The sequence below is a fragment of the Cygnus olor genome, chromosome 15 (genome assembly GCF_009769625.2).
Source record: "Cygnus olor isolate bCygOlo1 chromosome 15, bCygOlo1.pri.v2, whole genome shotgun sequence".
In the NCBI taxonomy this organism is placed as follows: Eukaryota; Metazoa; Chordata; class Aves; order Anseriformes; family Anatidae; genus Cygnus; species Cygnus olor.
The window spans coordinates 7,310,372-7,334,180 of NC_049183.1; the positions used below are offsets into that span (position 1 = coordinate 7,310,372).

Consider the following 23,809-nt stretch of genomic DNA (forward strand, 5'->3'; position numbering starts at 1 on the left):
GAAGATACGATTCTTGTCTTCACCATGCTGGTCATTAAAGCACAGCAAAAGGCCAGCCCTCCAAATACTGCTGAGATTGAGAAGTACGTGTGCATGTGAGCGTCAAGAAGTGTGTAGACAAGTGCCTTTTTCTCAAGACATGTGACACTACCAGACCTTCCTGTTTGGAGGCAAGAATCATTATTTACTCCTTTGACAGGAATTCAAAATTTCACACACTGCCAATGACTTTTGTTTGTGAATTTGAGCAAATGGGTTATTTCTGTTTCTGTGTAATCTCTGAGTCAAATTAGAAATGCTTGACTCATAGGACAGCAGCAACAATTATTCAAAGGGACATCAATTTAGTAAGCTCAAAACAAAACAGAGATGTGAAGCTGGGTAGTAGCAGATGTAGGCTAAATATTTCTCAGTTCCTAGCCTTCTTGCTATGGTTTTTCTTCTAGCTTTTGTCTTTTCTGTTTAGACCATGATTTTTTTTTTGTTTTTGGTCAGATAAGGGATTTCAAGACTCTCTGTCCTGTAGAGTGCTTGCACATTGGAGCTCTGCTTGTCTGATTATGGTTCGTTAGTGAAAAGAGCTGTAAAACAACCAAAAAAGCACAATAACCCACAACCCAGCAACTAATATAAACAGTGAAAATTAACAGGCTGCATGGGAAAAACATGCAGTATAAGCTAAGTAATATTACATGCACAAAGTAAGCAAAAGGAAAACTAGAAAAGTACTCTCATTCACGTAGCATAACCTTTTCTTGAGGTGACGTATAGACCTGCATCCTGTTTCAGTTCAGACCTGAGACAAGTCTATTGATTTTTGTGTGTTTGTTTACATCTTAGGTGATAGAGCCTGTCTGATGAACTTTTTTTTTTTTTAAATTGACTCTGTCTTCACAAGTCTGTGTTTTGAAAAGTGTTTTGTTTGTACCCCAATAAACGGCCTTTTCTTTTATTGTGCTATTAGACAGCTGTGTCTGCCCTGATGTTTCTGTGGATTGAATTTAGAAGCATTGATATATTTCTAACTGCTGTCAAAACAAGGCATCTTGTTGATTTGTTTCCTCTAGGTTTTCTATTTTCTATTAAGGTCATCCTTCCCTCCTCCTGCTGCCCTGTTAAGACTTTGTGTTTCTTTAGCATATTCTTCTTGTGTTGTCAGTACAAGAATATTCTTCTAGAACCTGGTTATATTTTCATCCTAAAGACACCAGTGTGTCAGCTTAGATGAGATGGTTTTTTATTTAGTAGATCTGAGTTCTTTGAATTTTTGCCACAAAAATAAGCGATAAAGGTCTTCAGTGGCCTCTGCACTTAAAAACAAACAAACAAACAAAAAGACATCTGTGGGAACACAGTTTATTCCTATTGCCTGGTATTGCTACAGGATTTTGATTAACCTTTAATGGAGGAAATGAGACTTTTTTTTATTATTTCCCTTTTATTTACTCTTGATAATGGTGTAAACATTTATCAGCTTCTATTCCTGAAATAATACATATGGTATGGGTAAAAATATCTATAAGATATTTAGTATATTACTTCAGAGCAAGAGTTAGAGGAACAAATCTTGTTCTGTTATGGTCTGACTGACCTTTATAAAGTAATTTCAGAATTCATGAAATGTTTGAACGTGAACGTTGCACAAATATTTGTGCTTCCTAAATCACAGTTACATAGGTATTTGCTTGATGTTATTATTTTTCCATAATAAAGTCATGAGGTGCTAATTTAAAAATCCACTAACAGATAACACAAACATCTTAAAAGGCCAGACAAACTGGGATCAAGTTCGTAGAGCTTGTGTATAATTCTGTTTTAGACCACAATTTTAAGGAAGGGCACTGATCTGCCATTCCAAACCACTGTTTGTTATACACTCTGCACAAATTGTCTCAGAGACACACTTAGATAGGGAATAGAGACCAAGAAATTGGCAAACACTTTGACAGCTTGGCATCACTTGCACAAATTTGCAAAACAATTGCTAATATTGTGAGTTTCTCTACATGGAGAAGTTAGTGCACCACCGTAAGTTCTGTTATAAATCTGCATCAGCTATTTTGCACTAACTCCATGTGGGCATGCTTGAATTTGCATAGATACTTAACATGAAGTAAAGCAGGTATGTATTTGCAGCATATCCTTTGAAAGTGACTCTCCTAGCAGTATTTAATGAGAATACTCGACAGTTGTTGCCTGATTGCCTGTTGTGGATTCAGCCCAAAGAGGCTACCAGATCCAGCTGCTTGAAACTTCTGCTTTCCGAAGTGACCACATTCACCAGTAGTTTAGTCTGTGAATTATCATCAGACTATTCACAGCAAAATCCCCACCATTAGCTTAGACAGTTTAAATTGGTAGGTGGTGACCAGGCTTGTTGTGTGTGCAATGACAGCAACCACTCCACCCACAGGAGGGGAGCTGCTGGGAGCTGTGCCCAGTGACCTTTTCTGTCAGTGCAGCAAGACCAGGCTGTTCATGGTCTTAAGTACTTACAAGAGGCAACTCTATTTCTAAAACAATAAATTAACCCCCCAGTTTATTAGACACAAACTTCCACACAAATCTGAATCCTCAGTCTGTTGGTATGATTAGGTTGCAATTTTTCAGGAAAACAGTTTTCAGTGCAGATGGTTTTTATTAAATTCCACATCTGTTAAGACTGTCAACATTTGTTTTAGAAAATATTGAGAAATTGTATCAAAATACATTGTTTCTACACTTTCAGAGAAGAGCATTTTGATTTTTGTATTGAACTGAATGTAGAAAAACAAACCCAAGCCTCCAGTTCCTGTATAAGATTTAAAATGTCAAGACCTGGATGGTATGTTTCAAGGGAACACAGAATGTTTCTATCATGTTCTCTACATGTCATCTTTCTGTGCTATATACATTAGGGAGCTTCTCATTAATGACATCCAGCCCTGCAGAGAAGGACGTGGGGGTACAGGTGGAGAAAGAACTGAATGTGACCCAGCAATGTGTGTTGGCAGCCCAGAAAGCCTCACATGTCCTGGGCTGCACCAACAGCAGCATGGCCAGCAGGGCGAGGGAGGGAATTCTCCCTCTCTGCTCTCATGAGACCCCACCTGGAGCCCTACTAAATACTAATATACAAATGCATTGTTGATGAGCATACTTTACTTTTAGCACCAGTGAATCAAGACATTCAGGAAAGAAATTCTCCCATACCTGCTTTGACCAGAAACTTTTTTTTTTTTTTAGTATCTGTATATCTGTATTTTTAGTATCAGTATCCGTGTCTATCAAATGCATCATTTACCTTGTGTCCAGAAAGACTCATATGTTGCCTGTTTTGGACAAATGTGAATGATCTTGAAAAGTATTTGGAAATGTTCTGCAGTCATTATGCTCATTTGATTTGATATTAATGGGATAGATATGATATGAATGGGTTAGAGCAAGTCAGACTTACTCAGCATAAAGTTTCAGTGTCTTGTAGTGCATTATAATGGATCAAGTTGAATGAGTCTCCAGGCATTCTCAAATTGGAACACAAAAGCAGTTACACCTTGAATAATATTCTTGTTCTATCCAGATGTTGAGTTTCATCATAACTTGTTCTTATGAGGCATTTAATCCACTTCCAATTTCCAGTGTAGGCTTATGTGGATGTTACAGAAGTCTTTGCAGATATGTGAATGGCTCTCTTCCCTCGTTCTCCACAGGAGAGGTTCATCCCTGTAACTGTACAAGGCTGATGTTCAGGGATGATGTAAATTGGATACACTGAATCTAGTGAGACTTTGATTTCCAGATAGCTCCTGTCATCCTGTATACCAGTCACGAAGTTTAACAACCAAGTCTGGTAGGCAGATTTGGCCTCTGCTCCTGTGTTGAATTTGCTGGTGTCTTAAGATGTAAAGGGGGAAACTGCATCATTGCTAGTTAGAAGGTACCTGTGGTACTTACTTATTTATTCCTGCAAATATGAATAGAGTTCACAGATTTAAATACAAACTGCTTGACAGTAGATACTGTAAAGGTTGTTCATACTTGTTTTTCCTTCTCCGATCCTTTCCAGCATCCACTAGAATATGGACTAGTTCTCTGTGTGATCAGTTACACCAGTTACAATGTCATGTAGATATAGCCTTAGTTACCGTTTTGTAACCATAGGTTGAAATGGATAATTTCAAGTCCAATTTTCCTTGTTATGAAGAGTTTAAACGCTAAGGAAAATAAGAGAGAACTGCATCTTTTTTTATTTGCAGAAAGGAAAACACTCTTCTTGGCAGAGTTTCCAACTTCCAGAAGTATGCATCAATTAGAGAACTGAGGGTCATTCTTGCCATGCATGCTGGTAGGTTGCACAGTTTAGTTTCTGTTAAGCTATCTTGGGCCATAGAGGTGGTAGCAAGCACGTTAAAGCCTGTATTAATAGAACAAGCTAACAAACTGTTGATGACGCCTTTCAGTTCTACGAAAAAAATTGAAGATAAAAAGAAAATCTCGAAGAAAACTGTTTTTCTAAATAGCACATTTTTATAGCAGAAAACTGAAATGTAATATTAATAATTGAAAACCAAGCACGTGTTTGCTGACATACTCTCTTGTTTAAAGCTTTGGATTTTGGGAACAGTGTTTCCTTTTATGATTTTGGCCCTTCCACATTTGATTGCTCCAACTTCAAATTGGCATCAACTACTAAAATTGATCTGAGCTTTATGGAGCAAAACTAATTCCAAACCTTAATCTCTATGGCAGAGGTTGAACCATTTTGAATAAATATGTGCTTTGGTTTACTCCATCAAAGCGAAGCATTGTCATTGAGAAGGTCTGGCTTGCTCCAAATGCCTCCAAGCAGCCTGCCAGGCTGCTTGAAAAGCTATACCAAGGAGTTAATGCCTTCCCAGTCCTTCTGTTTCCTGACAGTAGCCTGACCTCCGAATGCTCTGGCTCCATCTGCAGTGTACAACTGGGAGCTGGCAGGGGCTGGCTAAGTGGGGAGGAGGAGAACTGGAACAGTTGAAGCATATAAAGTTCCTTTTGAAATACCAGTTCTCGGGCATCCAGTTCAGTTGGTTTCATGTATCAGGCATCCTTTTAAGTTTTTTTTTTTAAATTATTTTTTTAATTTATTATTATTTATTATTATTTATTTATTTATTATTATTATTATTTTATTTTTTTTGCTTTGCTTTTAAAAGTACATGTAAGGCTTGTAAACAGTTTCAGATTTTTTTCCTGTACCTGTAAAAGTTCAATGTCAAAATGCCAAAGGCTGCAGAGTGCTGAAGGACATGGGAGGCAAACAGACAGGTAAATAACAATAGGACCTAGAAGAAGAAAAACCTCTCTCTTTACTGCCCCTTGAATTTCATTCCAGTGTTATCTGAGAGTTTGCTGTGCTGAATCTGCAGCATACTAGTATCTTAGGACACCTGTTATACTTGATTAGGGTTGCTATCTTATGGATGCTTCCTTGTAGCTCTGAGAATTGTGCCAGTATGACTCAGTCATAACAGCAATACCTTACAAAATTAAAGTCATTTAAGTTAGTAGGAATGTGTACATGACTTTATCTGTAAGAGACTGCTAGAAAGGGAGGTGTTCAGCAGTTCAATTCCTCTTTTGGAGAGTACAGAGTACAGTGAGCAGGAAAAAGTAAAGGAAATTCATAAAAAAAATAATACCTTGAGAGCATTTTGTAAGAGGGAATAATCCAGGGAAATGAGCCTGGAGAGGAAGAGGCTGTGTGTTTACAGGCCTGTAAACTTTGGGTGACACTTCTGGTTTAATCTTAAATAAGCTTTTGCTTTCCGTTCAGTCTGCACGCTCTGAAAAGCCCTCTGTGTTTATTAATATCTACTCGGTAGTTTAGGTATGTATATCTTTCTGACTGCTTCATGCTCTGCTTATGTCCTACAAGATACTGAACATCTGTAGGTTACTGATGGTATTACATTTTTACTAACATGAAAAGGAATTGAGAACTAAAGACCTAGTTCCTCCGTCGCTAACCAAGTGCTGCTTGACACGTCAGCGATTTTTATTTTTGCTAACCCAACTGATCATTAAACACAGTTTCTCTCATTTGGAAATCCAGATGATCTGATATGATTTACTCATCTACATTTTTAAAAAGTGATTCAGTCGTGTTTAGAGTGAAGCACACAATGATATATTTGTTTTTTTTCTCTAAATAATCAAGAGTAATAGAAGAAACAGGAAAAAAAATAAAACCATGTAACTGGAAGTTTGCAATTGTTCTTTGTTAATTGAAGAAATAAGGTACTTACTACCTTGAAGTACTACATGGGATCAAAACACGCAATGTTAATGGATACATTTTTTAAAGGACTTTTAAATGTGTTTTTTTTCCTGTTCATTTTCAAGGTAAAAAGTGTTCTTTGGTTACAACTGTTCTTCCCCCTAATATCAATATTCCCATTATGTTATAAAACAGAAACATTGGCGTACATGTAGGATTATTGAACTCTGAGTCCAGTAGAACAAAGCCAGCTAGTCACAATTTAATATCCTTATTTGTAGGTTTTGTTATTTGTGTGTGTGTATGTATATATTTCCCATTGTGGAAAGTCACAGGTTCTGTAAAGATTTGCTTGAAAATTCAATTGGTTTTTGTGGGGGAAGAAAAATAAGGGTTAAAATAAAATTAGAGCTCCCCGAAGATGAAGTTTTTGAACATCAGGCACAGCAAGGGCTTTTTGCTATGGGCTTGAATGCCTTTGTGGGAGCAGCAAGTAGGCTCTAATGAAGTCCATGGTTTGACAATTCATAAAGAACCTCATTGCTGACTTTTTTCTTTTTCTTGATTTCTAAAATGGAAGATAACGATGGCTGATTTCAAGTCTCCCGATGCTGATGGGGAGATAATGAATCAAATTGGGCCTATTATGAAAAAAGTCCCTTAAAGAAAATTATATTCAAACCCCTAAGTGGTTATAATTGCTGAGGAATGGTGTAAAAGGCTATTCAAATAACATCCCAGCTGTAAGCATTATGAACCATCTAACCAAATCTGAGGTTGGTTATTCCCAATTTTCTCACATTTTCTCCTTGTGCCTAGATCTGCAGTTTTCCTTTAGGGTAAAGGTGTGCTAAACAACTCATGCTAATTTAATTAAGACATTTTTGAAGTAAAACGGCTCAGGTTTTCAATATATGCAAATACATATGTAACCTCAGCTGAAGGGGCTCAGAGGTGGAAAATTGAGTGGTAGAAGTATAAAGTTAGACCAATATCCATTATCAAAGAAATCAGACCCTGACAAAACCTTTGTTATTTGTGTGGTCCCGATGCCATCAGAGAACCTACTGTTGCTTCAGGGTGGGAATGGCAGTAAAGGATGGGCTGTACCGAGGAGGTGGAAGCGGAAATGAGACCTGTGTGTGAGAGTCTAGAACTGCAGGACAAGGTATGACAAAAACAGGTTGAACATCACATGTGGATGTTTTCTACCTTTCTGCTTCAGTTAAATACCTGAGCGAGGTGAGAGCTATTGTAAACAGATGTGAAACTGCTGCTGCTGTATCTAATCTGTAAAAACCTGGAGTCCTTCATATAAATTACAAGGATTAAACCCATTATTTACTTCTTTACATGCAAAATTCCCTGTGGAAGACCGTAAGAATTGCCAGTTGAATTCCCAGCAAATCCAGGGAGGTTCTGCTGGGATGATGCTCAACTCATACTGCCAACCATACCAAGGGCTGTGAGGAAGCAGATGTCAAGTGGTGCTAGGGTGTGATATATCACAAGTGTCAAACCGTATTTTCTGAGTTTCAGGTGATCTTGCAGTTACCTGTAGATACTGAGCTGTGTTACAGTTTTGTTCAGGTAATTTATTACAGGAGATAACATTTGTTGCTCAAAGCAAATGATCTAATTGAAGTTAAAGGAACTAACATTTAAAAATAAATAAGTGCAATTAGACCCATGTTCTGCATGCAAGGCTTTCCCCAAGGAAGATGATTATTTCTAATGTCGAATGCCTGCTTCTCATGAACTTAAAATTTCAGTTGAAATGCATCAAAAATTTATTGAATGAGATTATGGTGAGAAGCTGCAATGTAGAGCCCACTGACTAGAGGAAAAAGGAAAGGAGGACAGTATTAAAGAGAAAAAATGAGTAATCTTAAAAGGACGACATGATATAAAGGGAAAGAAAAATGAACAACCTTAACATAAGAATGGGAAGTAATCTGTATTTATTCCAAGAACTGAATTTATTCTTCAATAAATTGTATGGGATGGTTTGTCAAACAAATTTTTTGGTAACAACACCCATTATGAAAGCACCATAATTCTTTTCAGAAGTAATAGCTTTTATCATTATCATTGATTCAGGAAATTGAAATAAATATCTTTGTATATTAGCACATTATGTAGATGACTTTGGAAAAGGATCAAAGCTATTTACTATTTCATGCCCAAAATGAAGTTGTTCTGTTGCCTCAGAAAAGGAATTTAATTAATCTGTGATGGCTGAGAAGCAGGCAATAAGTACTGTGTTACTTTCAGAGCTCAGAACAAATCACCTAAAGTTGTGAGGCTGAATGAATAAAGATGGATATCCTACCTTTGAGTGTGAACTATAGCACATGGCTGTGGTAGGTTTATGAACTTAATGTACAGTAGGCATATATGTATACATAAAGTCAGAAGGTTCAGGACATCCCCGTGGAAAGGGATCTGGGGATTCTGGTCAACAGCAATTTGAATATGAACCTGCAGTGTGCCCTGGCAGCCAGGAGGGCCAGCTGTACCCCGGGGTGCCTCGGGCCCAGCACTGCCAGCTGGTGAGGGGAAGGGATTGTCCCGCTCTGCTCTGCCTGGTGAGGCCTCACCCCAGGTACTGTGTGCAGGGCTGGGTGCCACAATATGGGAAGGACATAGAAGTATTAGAGAGTACCCGAAGGAGGACAACAAAGCGTTGAAGGGCCTGGAGGGCAAGGTGTATGAGGAACAGCTGAGGTCCCTTGGTTTGTTCATTCCAGAGCAGAGGAGGCTGAGGGGAGGCCTCATGGCAGCTTGCAGCTTCCTCACGAGGGTAAGAAATGATGTTTATCCATTAAATGTCTTGGGCCTGATTTTTATGTTCTTCTTTAGAAAAGGCCTATTAAATAGGGTGTCCTAGCTGTCATCTGTATAAATAAGGAAAACGTGCACTTGTGTAAAATCTAATTTATTGCTCGTCTTACTCAGCTTTTTCATATACTTGTATTTACATTTTTGTGTTACAAAATTGACTTAGGCATGGATGGTGATTTTATGGACAGTGTATTTCCAGGTCATGCCAATTCAGGTATAAATCAAGGGTCACTCAATACCTTCTGCAGTTCTATAAAAATCTAAAAATTAAGCTTTTTTTTTTTTTTTTGGGAGGGGCAATAGACTGTCTTTAAATGATGTACAACTGCACCTTTTTTTTTTTGTAGACTGAATTACCATGCACTCACACATCTGTTGTTCAAACGAGCAATTCAGTACTCTGCATTCTATGTTAAAAATGTTTACCACTGCTGTAATATATATATATATATATATATATATATTTCATGGTAGGATAGGGGATTCTTCAGAGCGATTTCAAAGACTAGAAGTCAAACTAAAATACTCCTGTGATTCCATCCCAGGTATTCATGAATTTTACCAAGCTAATTTTGAGATGAAAAGTGAGATGAAAGACCAAGTGCAGAAGATGAGATAATTTAAGTATGAACAGAGTGAGACCATGATTTTGGAATCATCCAGTCAGGTAGATAAAGTACCTCTTTCTGTGATGTGCTTATGGCTTATGAACAAAACTAAGCAATCACTAAAATGCCATTATTCAGTGGGACCACTATCTGTGTAGTGACAGACAAATGATGTAGAATTGGAATAATTCATGGTTGCTACACTTCTTAGAATGATGAAAGTCACTTTGCTGGATAGAAGCAAGTGCAGAATAAAATTTGGAGTTTTAGAGGCAGAAGACAATGCGACCCTGCCCTTTATTACAGAAGATGGTTGAATCAAGCTGCAGGTAGCTGTGATAGTTGAGGGCTGGGGAATAGTTATCAGTTATCAGTTTGATATTTGTTTGTTAGAGCTTTTGTCACAAAATTTGACCAAACTGAAAAAGTTGCTGCTATTCTCTTTTATAAACCATAGCAATGCCACCGAAGGTGTGTTCAGATGTAGTTTCTGAATCATACAATGGCTGAAGAAGAGGCATAGTTGTCTCAAAACTTCATAAAGAGGAAAAGTGTATTCCTAAAAGCAGCTGCAATGCTTGGGCAGTTTAAGATGCACCAATATTAACATCAAAGAGTCTGCAGAGTTCATAATTCATATCACTTTCAAAGTCAGACCTGTGTGTTAGTATGAACAAGTTAACATTTGCTGCTTGTTCACTGTAATTAATGGGGTGTAATTCCTGTGATCACCTTGGTTCATTTAGCCTATGCTGTGTTGGCTATTGAGACAACTCACTGGACCTTTGGACAACAGAGAGGTATACATTTTTTGTTGTACTAGCTTACATTGTTGGAAACAGCAGTTTAAAAATACTGGCGAAGTAATTCTGATAAAAACCTGTAGAGGAGGTCCTCTACTGATATGGCTATTAACAACAGCACCTCTAAGATAGATTAGCCCTTTGTTTCCCACGTTTGGAGACCCAGTGTCGTCTGCGTTAACAGTTGAAGGAACTGCTACAGGCATCCATCAATTAATGTGATTTGTCATTTTAAAGTACCCAGCTGGCTTGTAGCCTTTTCTTTGCCACCATCCAGCATGATCCAGCACGCTGTGTTAAACAAGTGGTGACAGAAGGATGAGGCAGGTTCGTGCTGGTATCAAGAAGTAAAGAATCTTTGCAGCTCTTCAATGAATTGCTCTCCATAGCAAACATGGGATTTCTTTTAGGACCTGATTTTTGTAACCCTTGTGACAAAAGGAGTAAACTTCCCTGAACTTTGGTAATTTGACAAGTTTATGTGGAGCAGACCTAGTTGGTAAGGGTGAGGGTAAAATACTTTCATAGAGGATATTCTCATAGTCTGTACTGAATACATGAAGTACCCAATGCATGCACCTGCCTCGTATGCTACACTAATAAATGAGGGTCCTTTCACTGCCAGGTCAGGGAGGAAAACAAAGAAGCAAGCAAGCCCACATCTGTTAGAAGATGGCCTTGTTTCAGTGGCTTTTTGCTAAAGTGAATGTGTGATATAATGTAATAAAGTAGCCAAAACTGGGTACAGCTTTACTGCTTCCATAGTAAAAGCAAACGGAAAGCTAATGTGAGAACTTCAAACTATAGATCTGTTACCCTGAGAGAGCCTATCCCTGCCCACTGCATTTTTATTTTTATTTTTATTGTTAGATTTGTGCATGTAGTTATTTTGTGTAGAATTATGGAAAAGAGATATGTCTGTTTCCCTTATTTATCATAAGAGCACAACTTGAAAGTAGGAAACTTGCTTGCAGGAGTTTTTCCTTGATCTTTCCCATATTGTCTCAAAAATAAATCCTGAACTTAGTAAAAGGAGAGAGACATTCCCTTACAAAACTGGAATTAGCTATTCTCTCTTAATCTACAATGAAGTAAAAAAGCTACTTAGAGCCAAAAACTTTAACTGGGAGGAAAACAGTGAGGTGCATCTCTTTGAATTATGTACTTGGCAGATTGTGGCAAGACTGGGCAAGGCTTAGAGCCAAATACTCTGGAGCATACTTTTGTTGGCCTTTTGTCAAGAATCTGGTTCTCTATGCTTATTGTCATGGCAGAAATTTATCTGTATGTTATTAGTATTAGAAATCAAGGAAGGTTCTGCAGCTGGAATGCCACGTTAAAATAGTAGGGGAATGCTAGATATGTGTTGACAGGAATCTTTACTGAAATTGCCAAAAGCAGGCACTAAAGGTTCCATACATCTTCATGGGTAGGGACTGGATTGGTGTGTTTTTCTACAAACATTAGTGCTTAAATTTGAACTGACATTCTGGAAAAGAAATGATTCATGCCATATTTGTTACTAGTCATCTATATTATGTAAATATGATTTGGAGGGTTGAAGATGTATCTTTTTGAAATAGAAGCAAATATAATAACTTGGTATTATTCATTTTTACAGCTCAGCTAAAGCTCAAGATCTGCTATAAATTTTATCTTCTGTCTCCTGTTTATTACCCTCAATTTTTAGAAGAGTCCTATGCAGGAAAGAAGGTTTCCTGCTGTGACCTCCAACTGGGGAATTTACATTATTCTTCAAATTCCTATTTAGGATTTTTCTATCAACTTACCCAAAATATTTTTGCACAGATATTCTCTTTATTCTTTAGTATATTTTTTGGCCATTAAAGTTAACTGCTAATGACACCGTATCAGTCAGAAAACATACTGGGAGGTTTGCCTGAACAAAGAATTCAGAACTGGATCCAGTATAGTCTTTTTTGAGCGATGTAATACAGCATACTCAGATAAGATGATAGAAAAACTTATTTGGCAAAATAATGAAAAGTACCCCCAGTCTTGATTCACTGCTGTAGGATTGGAGCTTTTCTGAGATTTTGTGAGATAATAGCATCACTTCTACAGAGAAGCACCGTACTTCTGGTACTCTTTGTGCTATTTCTCTGTATTCTGATCCTAAGGCCGTGTCCTTGAAAATAGACTTTCCTGGCATTAGGGCTTGCTGATTCTTCCCACTATACATCTAATGTACAATTTTCTGTTTTGGCATTCAAGATGTTACACACATTTCTCTCTAAATGATTATCTATTGGCCTGAGCTTAAGACTGAAAATCTACTTTTTCATGATGTAAACATTTCAAAAATAAGGGCACCCATCAGTTTCAGGTTTCTTATCTCTTTTTCTGTTGTGCTTGTATATATTCCAGCTTCATAAGCCTTATTTCCATGGCAAACTATTACTGTCATATAGAAATAAAATATGCAATTAATGAGGCTGAACAATACATTTTATTCAAGCAAAGTATTGCCTGGCAAAGTCATCACAGACTCCTCGGTGTCTGCTCCATGCTGGCAGTGTGACACTGTTGTTTTTAGCACCATCTGGTAGGTCCACTGTCATCCATCGTCAAGCATATACCGTGCAGTGATTTCCGTGGGGTGATTAGCTTATGCTACAGGATGTGTTAGAGCTTGGGTGCTCTCGGTAGTGTTGTGCTCTACTGGTTACGTTTGCAATCCCGAAATAGTTATTAAAAGACAGGCAATTCAAAGGGCAGAACGTTGAAGCAGAACCTTGTTCACCCCTTGTATCTACACCTGCCAGTAGCTTTTTTATTACAGCACAGTGAAAACTGGACAGCAAGTAGTCTATGAATTTATCAGCTATTGCAGGCACTCACTACAGGCAGCTGCGTGTCATTATTAGAGCAGTTCCATAGCTCTAAGAACATTTCAGGATGTCTTGCCTTAATGATCTGCCTGTGGTATGACTGACAGCATTATACGAGGCCGGTGAGCCATTTGGTGGGGACATTCCGACATTGCTTACAGAAAATGTAATGAGAACCATTGTTTTCCTGTAGCAAATAAAGTTCACAGAACCAAAAGTAATGAAGCTCAAAGACAACATTGTGAATTCCTTATAACAGAAAAATTGTAATGCTTACTTCAAAGTGGTCGAACACCTAGCACCAGCCATGGGTTAGCTAAGGTTTTCTTGCTGTTCTTGCCACTTCTATAAAGAAGAAAGCACATTCATCATCTGGGGAAGATAATAACTATGCTGTCTCAAGAAAGATTATACCTTCTTTGTCAGGGTAAATTCATTAAGCAGCAGAATATGTAACAGGCACAAAACCATACCAAACACTAAGGAACAGACACCCTTCCAGCTCTCTGCAATTGAGCAGAGGGAGGACATGAATTACGGTTTATTCTTCTTTCCTTTTTTCTGATCTCCTGGTACTTACGAAAGCACAGGTTTTCTGCACTGTGAGTAAACACCATAGAGTCTGCAGTTACTTGATCACTGCAACCAAATGTTACACGTTTACACTCTTTTTTCTTTGTTTTTAAAGCCATGTTTTAGAACAAAGTACTGCTGAATTCATACCCCCTCTGGTGGGGCTACAAGTTGCGTATGTATCCTGAAGCCTACTGAAGGCAGTGAGAAGATTCCTGTTGACTTCTTGGCTTTTGAATGGGACTTTGACCACACATATTTTTATTGATATTTACAGTTAGGAAGAAGCACCATGCACTAGGTCAGCTAAGATAACTGTTAATACAAACACTGGTTTTGCTTGCTGATAGTTTTAGAGAGTTTTCAGTTAATTATTATTTAATATTTAGTACTTCAGCCTATAACATGAACAGGGAAAAGTTAGAAAAATGGAAGGAGGAGAGGGAATGAACAGTAATGGAGAGCCTGCAAGCAGGCAAGGGTAGTGTTCTGTAGTAGGTGTACACATTTGGCACAGTGCTCTGCCCAAGCTTCTCTTGGAGCAACCGTATAAACACTGCAACAGAGCTGTTCTGCTTGCTGCTTGAGAGGACAGGCAGAGCCTGCCTGCAGCATGCCTGCCCTCTGTGCAGGCATACCATGAATTGGTTTCAAAGCAATTAAAAAAAATAGATTTTCTCTTTCTACTGGAGCATCCAAGAGTAAGAGAAGGCAGCACTTATATTCTGTCTGTTCTGTTGATCTTCCAGGGATCCAGCATTGGTCCCTTCTCTTCTCTGTACTTCTTTCTGCTTCTACAGGGTGACTCTATAAAATTAGATAGTAACAGCCTAGGACAAAAATAGATTTTTGTGTGTTTAGAGCCACATAAAAGAGTCCTGTACAACTACTACTAGTAAGTTTTACAATACTAAAATGACTTGTATTATTATTTTTGTAAGCCAATTGATATTTAAAACATATGACCTATGCTTGGTTATATTCCTATTGCATCCTATGGGACATTTCCATCAGAAATTCCATCAAACCCAAGAGCTTTTGATGTGCTATGGATAAGCTGTCACAAGATCCAAAGACATTGCAGGTGATCTGAATTGAAAGCCTGAATCATGATCAGCTCTGTGCTTCGTGGGATTTTCAGGCAGGTATGGGTCCTGTTGCAGTGCTGGCAGTATGCTTATTAGCAGTAGCAATGATGCCTAAGGCTCACATTGCAAATCCATGTAGGTGCTAGGATTTCCAGGTAGACAGGGACAGTCGGCTCCACACACAGATTTCACATACAAATGCAAGCCAGAAGGTCATGAGCATTTGTAGTTCATCGTACTTCATGGCACATCCCTGCCAACAATACAGTAGTTCAATATCTGAAAAATGATTGAATCTCTAGGAATGATTCATAATCAATTTTTTTCTGCTTTTATTTAGGATATATTTTTCTCTGCTTGAGTTAAATGAATAGAGAATCTACCAATGGCTTAATCAGCAAAATAAGAAAAGGTGAAAAGGATGATTTAATATCATCTGGTGAAACCCTTTAGAAAAAACAAAAACAAAACAAAAAACTTTTGGAAATTAAACAGTTTTGACCTCTTTTTGGTAAGGTGGTGTTACTATTCCATCATTCTGATCTTCAAAACCTGTACCCAATATCAGGCTGTAAGGGAAAGACCAATGCATTTCACTAGATGTAATACAAGGGGAAAAACAATCATTATCTTATCCTACTTTGTCATTCATAAGGGATATCAACATCAGGTAGGATGTTGGTATCAACTTTTGATTCCTCAAGATTATCATCTCCAAAATGTTGTTAGTCTCCTGACTTGTAAACACAAAATCTTGTGTTTGTTTTCAGTCAATAACGGACTTCCACACAGTAATGCCCAAAGCTCCAGCTAATGTAATTCCAGGTAAACAGTTGGAACCACAAACAAAATATCATCCCTTTAACATCTAAGTGAATTATGCCCCTATTTAATCACCTAATTTAAAATTAAGTGTATGATTCATAGAAATAATAATGCACAACAGATGGATTGTTACTGCCGGTAAATGGTTGGATACATAACATTCCTTCAACTTGATACAAGGTTTATAGTTAGTCATTAGATGTTTGTCAAAGAATTGACAACACATGCAGTACAGTTCCAGTAATAATGACAAGGTACATTATTCTGTGTTACAAGAAAAGTGGAGGGGTTTTAACCCCTTCTGAGAGGGCAAAAATATAAACTCATAGACACAACAGAACGGTAGATTTCATGGGATTTTGTATGCAATTTAAGATCCCTTTTTGCAGGTTTGGCCCCAGCAGATTAAACTTCACATATATTTGGGGCACAAATGCCATTGCATGCACTGAAAAAAGATGAAAGAGATGATGGTCATGTTTTTCATTTCCTGAAAAAAAGTCAGAAAAGGGAGATGGAAAAATAATTTAAAATCAAGAAAAACAAAAAATCTGCAGCTTTTCAAATGGGATAGTTTCAAAATAACCTTCATGGTAAAGGATTCAAGAGAATGTATGAATTTTTAAGTATCTGCTCAGTTGGAGAACTCACGAATGTTCTCCACTTCATGTCGTACCTGAGAACTTCTAAAAGCTGCCAGTTGGTCAATATTTTATAGATACTTTGTACAGCTGGGCCAAGGATCATTTGAGAAGCTTTCATAGAAAGAGCAGGCTATGGATTTAAAAGCAAAAGTGTCTGTAATATTTATAATAATCACTGTAAAAAACACTGAGGATCCTTACACTGAATGTAGTGGTTCTCAACCTTCTTCCTATACTGTTTCAGCCCACTTTTGAGGTATGTTCAATTGTTCAATATAATGGAATTTACTGTGTTCTTTTTTTTTTTTTTTTTTTTTCCCCAGTTCTTTGACAGTTTTGCTGTACTGGGGATTTATGAAGAAGAAGCACTGACTTTTTTTTTTTTCATTTTAGAGCTCTGAAACTTATATAAACTTCAAGAGGACTTGAAAAAAAGTTAAAAAATTTGAAAAAAGAAAAAAAAAAGAAACAATGAGGAATAATATCCCTTCCTCTTAAGAAATAGCTGTTTTGATGAAAGGCTGGTACTGAAAATGGCCAAATTTTGTTAAAGCTGTTTTGAACAATAAACCTTGACTAACTGTAGCTGTTTCTACAGGAACTTGCCATTCACATTCTTGAAATTCACAATATCACACCATTTTCCTTAGAGAAAATTTAAAAAAAAAAACCTTCTTGGGAAGGGATGGTGCAAAGGTTTAGTCATTTCCTTTAGGAGCTTATCCTCTCTACCAGTTTTCCACTTTCATTTTAGCATCCTCATTTTGTAGTTTTTTTTCAAATCAGATGAAATGTGAAAAGCGGATCTGCCAGATAAGACCATAGTTATGCACAAAGAAACAGTACAGGGCTGCAGACTTCCAAGTCCTGTTGGCAATTTGAATCTTTCTTTCCTCCTGCCTGTGAATTCTACTTTAATGGACTTCAGGGTGCTGCTTTTTTTTTTTCTTTTTGTTTCTTTTTTTAATATTTTTTTTGCTCAAAATTGCTTGAGAAATTTCTGGTTAAGATCTATGTTAGACTAAGAATTGATCATTGCTTCTGCACTTAGTATCTACTATTTTAATTCACTAGTGAAAAAAATCACTTCTGGACCCAAGACTAGAATAAGAACATCTGCACTTGGTAAATCCACTTTCTATTTTGATGATTTCAGTGTGGTCATCGATAGTAGGGAAAAATTTCACCCTATTAGTATTGTGCAATGAATTTCCCAAGTCATTAACTCATATTTTGTAAACTGAAGAGATTTCAAGATTGCTTCCAGATGTAGAAAATACTGCACCTGGAAATACTCCAGGTGCACATGCTGTTTTTTCTATTGCGCATATGGCCTTGAAGTTTAGTTATTGTCACGTACTTGTTTCATCTGGATTGCAAAGCCCCAGAGGAGAATTTTTAACTTTAGTTCAAACAAAGGCTTGCAAACATTTATTGGTATCATTTACTATTTTTAGATTAATATGAATTAAAAATACTGTTGCTTGAGTAAAGTTCCATGAGAATAAATAGATATTAAATATATTAACATTGCTTTTTTAAGCAATAGCTTTTGAGTCTAAGTTGAATAAATGGTAACTCTGTAAGCTGGTGTACTTGATAATGAAATTAAAAAAATAATACAAATGTTGCAATCACTAGCCAGTAGTTGGTCACTGTAAAACAGTGGGAGCTAATTCGGTTTGAGATCTAAATGCCACACAAAGAAAAAGGAGTTTTCAGAAATGCTCTCAGTTCTGCTGTAAGTTGAGTAGCAGTGCACCCTTGCTTGCCAGGGAATGTCTTGTTCCTTTGCTGGATACAGAAAAGATAACAGACTGAGAAGCAGGTCACACATCACCAGAACACTGTGGTGTGTCCTGTCAGGTGCTCTTATTTTTGGCTCTAGCTATGTTCTAGGGCAATGGGTGCATCCCCAGTTCCAGGGGCATTGACTGTGTTGTGAAATACACCTCCTCATCCCTGGTTATTTCAGCAAGGTGTATACTGGAGCACACAGTGACGCCATCCAAATCTGTGTGTACTCAGTTTTCTTCCAAGGAAAACCAGGAACCATGGAGAGCTGTTGTGTTGCAAGATCTTAACACAATTTGGACCTGAGATGTGAATGAGGTGCAGGGCTGGAAGCTAGGATTGCAAACTTTGGAGACAGACTCCATTAGGTGTCTGGTGAGGCTTGGACACCACTTTACTTCATCCTTTCTGGCAAGAACAGATTTCTGTATGTTGGCATTCTCTCTTCCCCGTTCTCCTTTTTGGTACTAGACAGGCATGCTCACTGTATGATGTAGATCGGTATCACATAAAACTTTATGTGCATTCTAATCATAGGAGATACCTCTTCTTGATGCCCAGACATTTGACACTAATAGTGTTTTTCATTGCAGAAGTTGATTTTAACGACAGCAGCTCATAGCATAATGTAGCAAATCGTGAAGGTGATCTGTTGCAGATTATAAACAGGTTCCTAGCCCTTCATTCAAGAAGACGTGGATAGAAGTTCTCTGATGCTAAAAGATAAAATTTTGAAAGCTTTGCAGTACATTTTGGCAGTGTTATTGCAGGAGACATGTTTTAAACCCAATAGTTTTATGGGTATCTGAAACTACAAATGCCATTTTTTATTGCAGTTCAGAAGGCAGGGTAGACTATATTTAGTAGTGTTATTGAAAAACGATATATACCTGCCTTACAGCAGTTAAACATTCCAATTTTTCTGTCAATGTATCTTTCTATTCCTTTTATTTTTGTGTTTTTGCAGTTACAACTGGAAGGGTATGTGTTGGATTGTGTTGTTGAGAGCAGAATTAACCCTTGCCCAGTAGGAAATATTAAGCCTGTGAATTATGCAAAATTCGTTTAAATGCTGGAGGTTGATAGAACTTGTGATATTCTTGTGCCATTTGCCTATCCTTTTACAAGATTCAGTTTTATTCTAAAGGTCTGGTCTGAATACTGGTACAGCCTAAAGAGAACGTAAGAGATCAAGCCTGAAAACTACATGTTGTTGCCCTATTTAGTACTTGCTTTAGCTCCTTTCCAGTTTCTCAAGTGCTACGCGATAGCAAGTCAGTAATTTGCAGGAACAAATTCTATTCTATCCATGTCCCTTAAATCTTCATTATCGTCGTATCTTAGCATCTTCTGGTAGCGCATTAAACATTGCCATTTGTCATATATGCTTACATCTCTTAATCTCTCCGGAGGGAGAATTGTATGCGGAGTTGCATTTGGGATAATAAAGATAGTCAGCCATCTGTAATTCCCCTGGGACAAGAAGAATTTGCTTTCCCATCAAATGTTACAGGTCATATACTTTGTACTTTGATCAAAACTTCAGCTGAAAGAGCTGAGGAAGAGATTTCTCTTGCTTTAAAGGAAAACACTCCACTTTTGTGAGTGTAGTTGCTTTGCAGTATACAAGACTCTCCAGTTCAAAACCATGTGGCCTTTGTGCTCTTGCTCTAATGTCATAAATTCTTTTGATTGCTTTGATTTATTGTCTGTCTTCTGTTACTTTGTGTCCTGTTCAGGACCTCATATGCATTTTCTGACATAGAGCAGAGTTTAAAGGACATAGGAGAGTGAAACAAGTGGTGCTGTAAATTCTTCTGCTGAAGTTTTCCAGTGAGGAGTGTATTATTGCTCTTAAACTCATCAACAGAAAAAAAAAAACATGATATTTTCTTGTATGTAGCCAAAAGTTCTCACTGTGCCTTGACATTAACTGAGAGGTAGAAGGAAAATAAACCCCAAAAGCTGAAACAGAGTGGTGCATGCATCTAAGAACAACATAGGGTAGGGTCGGTAAAGATTAACTTCAACCATAATTCTCAGTTAAATTCAAGCATTTAGGACTTGGTTTTTCAAAATAGGTTGTGTTTAGTGCTATCAAAAATAGCAGCAACTGAGAATGGATTCACAGGCCTTCTGCCTCCAGCAGCTGTGTACTGCCAGCAAAACTTGAGGAAGACTGATCATGTTTCAAGGGCCACTGCTGAGATCATAGAATCACAGAATGGTTTGGGTTGGAAGGGCCTTAAAGCACAGCCAGTTCCAAACCCTGCCATGGGCAGGGACACCTCCCGCTATATCAGGGTGCCCAGGGGCTTGTCCAACCTGGTCTTGAACACCTCCAGGGATGGGGCATCCACAACCTCTCTGGGCAACCTGTGCCAGTGCCTCACCACTCTCTGAGTAAAGAATTTCTTCCTACGATTTAATCTAACTCTTCCCTTTTTTATTTTAACACCATTCTGCCTTGCTCTATCATTATCTGACTGAACAAAAAGTTGCTCTCCATCTTTTTTATAAGCCCCCTTTAGGTATTGAAAAGCTGCATTGAGGTCTCCCTGGAGCCTTCTCTTCAGTCTGAAAGAGATCTCAGGGTGAGCTTATTCTAAAATAATGCCCTAATTCCTGTCCAGTCATTTTCATGTAAATCTTTCTTCAGTAGTTTATTTTGAAGAACTTGAAGGATCTGGCCAGGTCTGTTAAAACCTATAAGAAATCAGAATTTGTTTAGCAAAATGCCTACCAGTAAGAGTGTTTTCTAAAGACTGATATGTTTTCAGCAGTCTCTACAACATTTGCAAATCTTGACATTTATCTTGGGAAATCAATATTTACATTTGAAATTGCAAGTTTTTAATATCAGTATTCCCATAAACCAGTGAACAACAACTGAGGAGGTTCAGTTTATCACTGAATCAACTAAAATGTTTCGGGACAGTTCAACAAAATTAAGTACTTAAATTTGAATTAAACCATCTTAGAAATATATTTTAGTTGTAAAGAAAAGTTGAATAATTTGCAGTTTCCAAAAAATCCAAAAATCTTTTGAGGAAAAGTTTCTGAAAATGAAATACCTGAATATATTCAGTATATTCTCCTGTGGTAGGGAGGATAAGTGTTTAACTTGCAAGTCTCAGTTAGAAACACCATTTTTTCTTTTCAATTTAAATGATAGATTAGTACTTAGTGAGATCTAGTTGCTTAAAAATTCAGGTTTCTGAAAATGAATTTCTGTTTATGAAAAAAGATTGTTTTCTTACAAGAGAAAAAACATATCCTTCTACATTCATAGCTCAAAGGTAAGAATAAATATGAATACAGTCATAAGTCACTACAATTTTGCCCTTAATTGAAAAAAAAGGGAAAAGAAACAACACCACAGAGTAAGGATGCAATGAATGCTTTAGGCTTATTTATCCGTTTTAGGAGGTTTGCAAACTGTTTGCTTTACATGCTGCTGCATTTGAGCACCTAGGTGTTAATGAGTATGTTATAGTTGAGGGACAGGTCACTCTGCTGTTTGTTTGCTGTTAAAACGCTTTGCTATTTTAATGGCAAATTCTGAAATGAGAATATGTTTGAATTAGCTTCATCGTTGAATATCAGAATCTCCAGATATTCCTGGAAGCAAAGCATAACGTACTGAGTTTCCAAAGAAGTATAGTTTCTTTGAAATACAGCAAGGAAGAGCAAAAAAGGCCACAGAGTACTACTTAAATACATAAGTCCAATTAGTTAAATGATTTCTAGCCTTCTTAGCACTCCAGGCCTGCGGTATATGGGGAAAAAGTAGCTGGACAAGTGTTGTTAGAATAGCATGTGGTTTGTGCAGTTCCTCTGTTACTTAAAATTTGATTTCATTGTTAAATTGTAAAATCTGGGAAACCAGGATGATTTAGGGGCATTCTGACAGGAGTTATACAGCACCTGTAGTAACTGTGATCTTGGATCAATTGTATTTACTCAGTAGAAACAGGATGGCTTCCTAAAGATAGATAAATTGTTCTAAATAGTTAAAAGCCTACTCTGGTTAATTAAATAAAGATAAGATGAATTCCACAGATGATGTTGCATGAAGTAACATGAATTATACAGCTGGTTTATGGCGGGGCAGGAACAGACAAAAAGGAGGATAGCATTCAACCTCATTATCTATTTGTGTCATTCTTTGTAAATTCCTAAAAATCATTTAAGTTCTTTAAGAGAAAAAAAGTGGATTTCAGGGGCAGTTTTATTTGAAAGCAGCACTCACTCTTTATTGTCACATGTTTATCAGAGTTGTTCCCTGCAGCCATATAAGCAACTAGCCCACATTTAATAATGACAAGAAATAGCTATAGTTTTCTGGAATTCGCTGCAGCTTTGCACAGAGTGTTTTCTGAACTACCAGCAGTACTGTGCTGTGCCCATCAAGGATTCAAAGGGAAGTCATTCATGAAAGGAGGGGGAAACGTGTTCAGTGTGTTGAGAAATGATGCCAAGTACTTAAACAATGCCAGGCAAGCAATATATTTATCATTGCATGGCTAGAGTAAAAATCATGTATTTCTTCAGTCTCTCTCTTCCATTCTTGGATAGTTGGATATGGTAAGACAGATGCAAGCACTCTGAAAACTAGGAATAAAAACCAGAACACTTAAATTCATAACCAGGATCTTCAGGTCTTGAAATCATGATTTATAGTGCTACTAACAAGTTCCCATCGTATTACACAGCCTAAAAGAGCTAGTGAAGGAGATTAGTTTGCTCGCTCATGGTAAGAATAGGCCATGACCAAAACATCGTTTCTGTAAAAGTATTCTAGGATGTTTCTTCCTGAATTTGATTATTTTCTTTTGAGAGATGAGATGTTTTAATAGCATTAATTCTTTTGTATTTTAGTACGTTATAATGTGATAGGGTGAAAGAGAAAAAAATGATATATACTACTGGGATTTGTGTCCTTTATTGAAAGCTCTAATTTCTGAAATGCAGATTGAATTCAGCTGAAGAACACATTTTGCTAACAATAACAGTATCTAGATTCTCTGGAGTGGGATAGGTGACACATTTCTTCACAAAACAATCACTGAATCTGTGAGAATCTTTCTATTTTAAATGTGCTTTTGGTTATTAATGAAGATATTGTAGAAAATACAATAGAGCAGGAAATCACTAGTTAAAATCTTATGTTAAATTGAAATATTAAAAGCGTAGATTTCGTGTTATAAAAGATGAAGCTCTGAAAAATTTGAGAATGTAGGAAAGCAAGCCAGGCATTGCTAGCTCTTGACTCTACTCTCAATAAGATATAAGCCTTTAGAACATTTGTTTTATTGAACAAAATAATAAATAAATAAAAATGTTAATAGAAAGTGGAATATGAGATGCTGTTTTTTTTTACCACTGATAAGTCCTTCATTATTATTTTTGAAAAGGTAACTGAGAAAGAATTTAATCAATCTGGATTTCAGAAACATAATACCAAATAGTAAATTAACTCAGGTGCAGAACTAATGTGCACATCTGTGCACAACTATATGCAAAAATTTTAAGGCCAGTAC

General features: G+C 37.2%; 1 long non-coding RNA gene across 5 annotated transcripts in view; it reads left to right on the top strand.

The window, feature by feature from the left end:
* LOC121078327 overlaps positions 1–23,809 on the top strand; it is a 94,648-nt gene that overhangs the window by 14,864 nt on the left and 55,975 nt on the right. For all 5 annotated transcript variants that reach the window (XR_005824531.1, XR_005824534.1, XR_005824533.1 and 2 more), the window contains exon 2: positions 4,236–4,324. This is a non-coding gene — a long non-coding RNA (uncharacterized LOC121078327). The remainder of the gene's footprint in view (positions 1–4,235; positions 4,325–23,809) is intronic.